Raw genomic sequence first — 6961 nt, forward strand, 5'->3', positions numbered from 1 at the left:
ACTTGCTCCTATATATTGCATTATATTAGCTTTCTGCCATTTTATTTGAGTGTAAGAATTGTGACTGTGTAAACTTATCCAAAATGGGTACTTCCACACTCTCCTCTATGTCTTTTTTATTGTGACTTAGTGTTTGCTGCTTAAGAAAAATGTGAGAAGAGAGGAATTGAGAAAACACGTTCTTAGAGACATGAGGCATCCTTTCCTCCGATGCTTCATCTGAAGCATCCAATCACCAGCTGATTTCTAATAAAAGGGCGTTTCAGTCCATAAAAAATTTCCTCTTGTATGTTTGCTCATGGCACCATTTGCAGCATCGTTGCTCTTCAGAGCCAATACAAACTTCTTGGGACATCCTTTGACCTGAAAGTCCTTCCTGTCTAGTGAGGATCAAGGAGTGAAGCACATTTATAGGAGAGTTGGGATGTATCTTATACACTGTGCTCAAAAAGTTTTCTAAAATAGATGAAAAAGTGACAGCCTCTTAGTGCCAGGATTGGTTTGCACCCAATGTTTATAAATTACTATATTAAAATGACCAAATTACTAAACTGGCTAGTTTTAAACAGAAATTTGTAGTTTGATCACTAGTTTGGGAAGAGAAATGGTACATTTCATCATTTGTATTTATTAGCATAACTAGGTTTTATTTACAGTATATGTGATTCTTAAATTTAATTCAAGATATTCCCACTTTACAATATTATAAAATTGTTACCATTATTATAGCATTTGGTGTCGAGTCAGATCTGACTCATTTACTTTTCATTTTAAACAGTTCATATACAAGCAATTTTACATATCAGTTATCCTAGTTAGTTAGCTACACTGTGGTGTGTGCTGCAGTTTTAATTTAGTGTTGTGTAGATTTTGCCTTTTTAAACATTTATAACTGTTAGAAACATAACAACACTTACATTCCCTGATATTTCGTGTATTTAAATAATTTATACTACTTGGTATCCTGACTCTTCCCCTTCTGTCTTTCAGAAGATGTGAGTGGGAAGCAGAGACAACAAACAGAGAAATGGTACTTTAAAAAAGATACAGTAGAGCAGGAAGAAGGAGGAAGAGGAAGGCTATGCTCTGAGAAAGGCTCTATAATACTGCTAGAGCCTGGAGAAGTTACAGCACATACAAGCACTTTACAAGGCAGCATTTAGATGAAGTCACAGTGAATTGATAAAGAGCCAGAGAGATGAATATACTGTATAAAAGATGATGGAAGTCTATTTTTGTGTGATTTGACTGCTTTCCCCATTCCCATTCAGATTAATACAGCACTGTTTTTGTTTGTTTTTACTTTGTTATACCTTTTTGAAGAGCTGGGTGTGCTGGGGTTTGATGCCAGGACCTTATATGTGCTAAACTGAGCTGCATTCCATGGCACCCAACTGATTTTCTATATCACTTAACACCAAACATCATAATATTTCACTTTACTTTGAAAGGTTTTGAAACATTCTTGTGCATTTGATACTTAAAACACATTGTTTTCTCTAACTTGTGTTGGGATGGCCTCTGTTAAAGGAAGTGGGGATGCTGGGAATTTGACTTGGCACAAACTGAACAACATGCCAAGTGAAATTCTCATATTCAAGGTTTTCTGTAAAGGTACAACATGTCTTTTCTTATACTGTGTCCTCTCCTTCAGAGCCTTCTCCTCCTGTGGCAGTGTTGGGCTGTGTTGCAGGACGGAGAGGCCCGGGCAAGAAAAGCTCTTTAGCCTTCTTGCAGAAACGACTACTGGAGCCCTGTGAATCCAGCGATGACAGAGGCGTAGTTAGAGGTGTTCTACCACTAGAACTGAGAGGTACAGGGACCTAAAATACATCACTCAAACTTTACTGTTTTTTGCTACATGGCACAGTTTCCATTTCAGATAAATGCACTGTGGCTGCCTTGCTTTATGAGTTTAATGCAAACTGAAGTGAAAAAGCCTCATGAATTCCTGACTTATCCAAGTCTTATAACAGTATTCAGAAGGAAAATTCATTTACTTTTCACAAATTCCTTTAAAAAGCCAGTCTTGACCAGTCTTTTTGAAAATATTGTTTTGAAAATTTGTTCCATTAAAATGCAGCAAATCAGAGTTGTTGTGTCTTGTCAGATTTCCAGAATGGCAGATCTGTTGGGAGTCTGATCCTGGGTCCTGATGGGGAAATCATTCAACTGTCACTGTACAATAGCAGTCAGAACCCACTGCAGGGTGACAGTGACACACAGCAGCAAGGTATAGTCAGTGAGCCTGGTTGTGACTTCTGTCTTCACCTGAAGGACAGACACAAACATGTAGAGAGTAACAAGCTTGAATTAATTATTCATTTATCTCAGTTCTCTGGGTTTTGTCTACAGAAAGGGAAGACTTGCCCTGGGTCCTTGTGCTGCAGCCTGAGCACACAAATATAGGTCAGCACACATTTATGCACACACACAGTTTTGTTGTTATTTGTTTTTAGAGCTGATTGGTGGATTTGGTATGAAGCACTAAGAGAAACTAAGACAAACTGATTAAAATAAACAACAGGTTGTGTCCATTTTAGCTGATCCTCACCCCTTTAAAGGGCTGTTTGAGGGTTAAGGCTTAGTTTTAAGGCTCAGGTTCGAATCAGATTTAGGTTAGGTATTAGGGCAAGGGGCGAGAGGATGCATCATGTCTGTGAGCATCCTCACAAAGATAGATGTATAAACTTGTGTTTATGCTTGTGCACCTATGGAACAGTGAACCTCGCCGTCTTTACACATTCACTAAGAGTGGACATTTTTCAACACAGAGCGAGTTCAGTTTAGTTGATCCTTGGTTGTTATACATAAAAAGTCATTGCCTTTGTGCTCAGTGTCACAGCCCACATATGCAACTGGTGCAGTAAAATGATCTGCTAAGTGTGATTACAGGTAATGAGGGATTATATTTAGGTTGCTCGCTGAAACTCACCTTTTGTGACAGACGACCTTCTGGATTTTTCAATAAATATCAAGTTTCCACAGCTCCCACAGTTCCATGCTTTCTCTTTTGTCTTGAATTACTCTCTGCTGTGTTAAAATCACAAAGCCATTCTCTACACTGAGATCGTTTTCTTCCTTAAGCTCTACCTGTTTGTCGTATATACTGTATGTGCAGAGGGAGGGGTGGAGCCAAACACAGATGTTCCTGTGGCTGACACTGAGCACCATCAGGCCATACATAAGGTGAGCTGGTGTTTTCTGGCTTACCTTGTAAGGGTTTAACATTTATTAGCCTAGCTTAGTGCACAGACAGCAGAGGGAAACTGCTAGCCTCGCTCCATGTGTTCAATAAAATCACCTTTTCATGAACAGAAATTTTTTTATTACCTTGTTTTCTCTCTAGTTATGATTTTGCCCACTGTGTATTCCAGAGAACAGGCAGCCACATCCCTATCAGGCAGTTTGCAGGTGGGGAGCTGAGCTTCAGCACCAAACAAGTCAGTCACAGCTCAGCATTATTCTGTCAGTACATGTCTTTTTCAATCAAATACACTGTAGTGGCTTTTCTTTGATAGCAATAATAGAGCGACAAAGAAAATCATTTGTCAACAAAGTTAACAATTCTTTCAACAGAGGTTGCAATATTACAGTTACACCTTGAGCATGTCACAAAAAGTTGTATCTATGACTTACATCAGTATAAAATGCTGTAAAGTCCTGTGAAAATATTTATCTACAGTGTGTCAAATTAGTAGACTTAGATGTACAAATGGTGAAGCACACTCAAAGCACTTTTACACAATTTTCCATTCACTCATTTGTGCACCCAAGCATTCACACACTGATAGCACAGCCACCAGGAGCTCAGGTTTTGTGCCTTGCCCAAGTACACTTCGATATGTGAACATGCTAGTTTGACACTCAGTACAATCTGAAGATACCAAGAAAAAAAATCCAAAATATGATTTTATTATTTAGACACTGAACATCATTTGTGTTTATCCAAATTAACTAATTTTCTATTAATTTAATTCACAACCAGCTCTCAGATCTTCACAGACTGATGGAGACGGATGCAGGTTCAGCCAGCAGCCACACAGACCCAGGTAGACCTCTGTTTCTTGTTTTGTTAATTATTGATTTAAATCAATTTTATTCAAACTGATAGTATCTTGTTCCAGTGGTGATGACCAAGAAAAAGGCAATGAGTGCAAAGGCAGTGACAGAAATATGGAAGGAACCGAAAAACGATGCTAAAAACAATGTTAGGATGCCTCCAGTGAGGGAGCAGGTAGGGAAGGAGGAGCTAAGAGATGGCAACACTGACATAGAGGAGGAGGAGGAAGAGGAGGACCTGGCCACTACAGGACAAAATGGGTAATTTACCTTTATTTTGACATCCTGATGTTAACTGATTTCCCAGAAAACCACCCAGGAAGATATTCCTCAGTAGTAGATCAGTTTTCTGATAGCTTTTTGGTGACTCCCTTTTTATATGATTGCAATGTTATGATGTGTTTTTTTTTTTTTTATATTCAACTGACTGTGTTTGCTTATAGCCCTGCAATGGACTGGGGACCTGTCCAGGGTGTACCCCGCCTCTCGCCCGCAGCCGGCTGGGATTGGCTACAGCCCCCAGTGACCCTGTTTGGGGCTAAGCGGTATAGAAAATGGATGAATGGATGGATGTGATTGCTTATGCCACTATTTTGGTCAGGTGACCCTTGTAAAAGTGATTTGAAGTGTAAATGGGACTTCCTGGTTAAATAAAATAAAATAAGTGAGAATCTCAGTCTTGCCAATCTCCCCCAGTCTCATTCCATATATTTACTGTAGCTGAACTACACCATCAAAACTCTACTACTTCCTAAAAACAGTTAGGGCATAAAAGACTACTAGTACAGAGGGGCCTTTTTCTGTGAGTGCATATTTGCCTATATCACTGTGACAACCCTCAAACCTGCATGAGAACTGCAGTTTTATTAGATGTATGTGGGCCCCACGTAAGTAGCCCTTCCAGCAGACAAACAAGAGGCTGGACTCTGCAGGACTTCTTCATATTGGCATCCATACATTGCCATCTCAGTGCTGATCGGTCATTTAGCCTAGAGGCTGTGCTGCAGAAGTCTCTTTAAATGATCAAGGCCTCTTTTGAAAAAAAAAAAAAGGTTCTAATGCAGCATTATTCTAAAATCATTTTACTCCTTTAAAATGACCATGTTGTCAGTAGTCTTTCACATTTGAGATGTTCCAAATCAACAGGATCCCACAGCTGATGACACTGAAAAATGTTGTGTGTTAAACTGGAATTGTGAAATACCTGGAGATGATGATGTGTTTTGCAGCCAGCGAAACGTCAGCCCAACTGAAGCAGAAACAAAGAATTCTCTTGACAAAAGGAGAATGAATAATAAGAGACAGAATGCCAAGGAAGCTGCAGAAACTCCAAGGTGAAGTAGACAACATACTCACAAGCTCTTTATTATATCATGGCTCTAATGCTTAATTAAAAGCCGTCAGACTCTTTGGTTTGCAAGCCCTTAGATTTTTTTGAGCATTCTGACTGACAAGCAGCACACACTCATACTGTGTTATCCTGTATTTAATTAGCCAAAGGGATATCCAAACAGTGACAAGCGCTGAATCAGATGAACAGAAGACATCAAAGATGTGGAACGAAGGAAAATGGCAACAACAAAAGACAGGAAGTGAGGTTCAATCAACTAAGAACCAGAAACAAGAGGAGAGGACCAAAAGAGAAGTAGCAGAGACTCAGGACCACTCTGCTCTCTCCCCTGTGGTGAGGACTGATCCATTACTGACATTTGTAATGTGTAATGCGGTGAGGCAGCTCCCAGTCAGTTTAAGGAGGGCAGATCAATCATGCATTTTATGATGGGAGTATTGTATATGGCCCAAAACACATTAGATACATACTCAGACAATAAGGACAGGTATACTGTATAAACATTATAAAAGTGGGAACAAGTGTATCTAAAACCATGTATAAATGGAGATGAAATCCAGGTTAATATCACTCTTGTGTTAGTCTATTAGTGTAACCACTGTCTTTCAGAAGAAGAGGATAAAGGCCAGGGGGGCAGAGAGAGTACATGTGAAGAAGAATGAGGAGAGAGAAGAGCAAGGAGGAGAAATGGAGAAGCAGAAGGAATCTGCTGGGAGGAGGAGGAGGACAGGAAGGCTGAAACACAAAGAGATAGTTGTTGGTAAGACATCACAAACGTTCAGGGGGTAAAAAAGCAAAAGAGACTAGATGATACTCCTGGCATGTCATGTAGCAACTGCCATCTAAAATTGTCTCAAATGGTGATAATGAACCTACTTTTATTGGTTTCATTTAGAGATGTAGCACATAGTTGCGGGGAGAAAAAGGTAATGACCCAAAGCAGCTTGTGTCAGGTTTGCCCGGTGGCAGCTGCCTCACTTCTTTTCCTCACACTAGCCAGCTCCCTTGCACTGATTGCACGATTAGACACACCTGCCTCGATTCACTGATTCTCACCAGCTGTACGCAGTTTTCTCACCTGCTTCTCATCAGGGCCAAGCTGCCAGGGAGCTTATGACTATCCGCCAGGGGGCTCGTCGTGTCTTGGATTACTCCATCGACTTCCGGGTTCTTGCAACGGAGGCCAGCTGGGAGGACTGCGCGCTACGTGCGGCCTTCTGGCATGGCCTCAATGACAACATCAAGGCAGAATTGAACACTCTTGATGAGCCCCCTTCACTCCGCTCCCTGGTATGACTTCCAGGTCCTGGTGACAGAGGCCGGCTGGGAGGACCACGCGCGGCCTTCTGGCATGGCCTCAGTGACAACATCAAGGCTGAATTGAACACTCTTGATGAGCACCCTTCACTCCGCTCCCTGGTAGACTTGGCCATACGCATCGACAAACAGCAATGCTCTTTCCGCAAGGAAAAAGCAGGGCAGCAGTCGGCCCCCCGGACCCGCGTCATGACTACTCCACCTGCCAAAACCCGGGTACCTCTCAGCCGC

The sequence above is a fragment of the Monopterus albus genome, unplaced genomic scaffold (assembly GCF_001952655.1).
Source record: "Monopterus albus unplaced genomic scaffold, M_albus_1.0 scaffold495.1, whole genome shotgun sequence".
NCBI classification, from domain to species: Eukaryota; Metazoa; Chordata; class Actinopteri; order Synbranchiformes; family Synbranchidae; genus Monopterus; species Monopterus albus.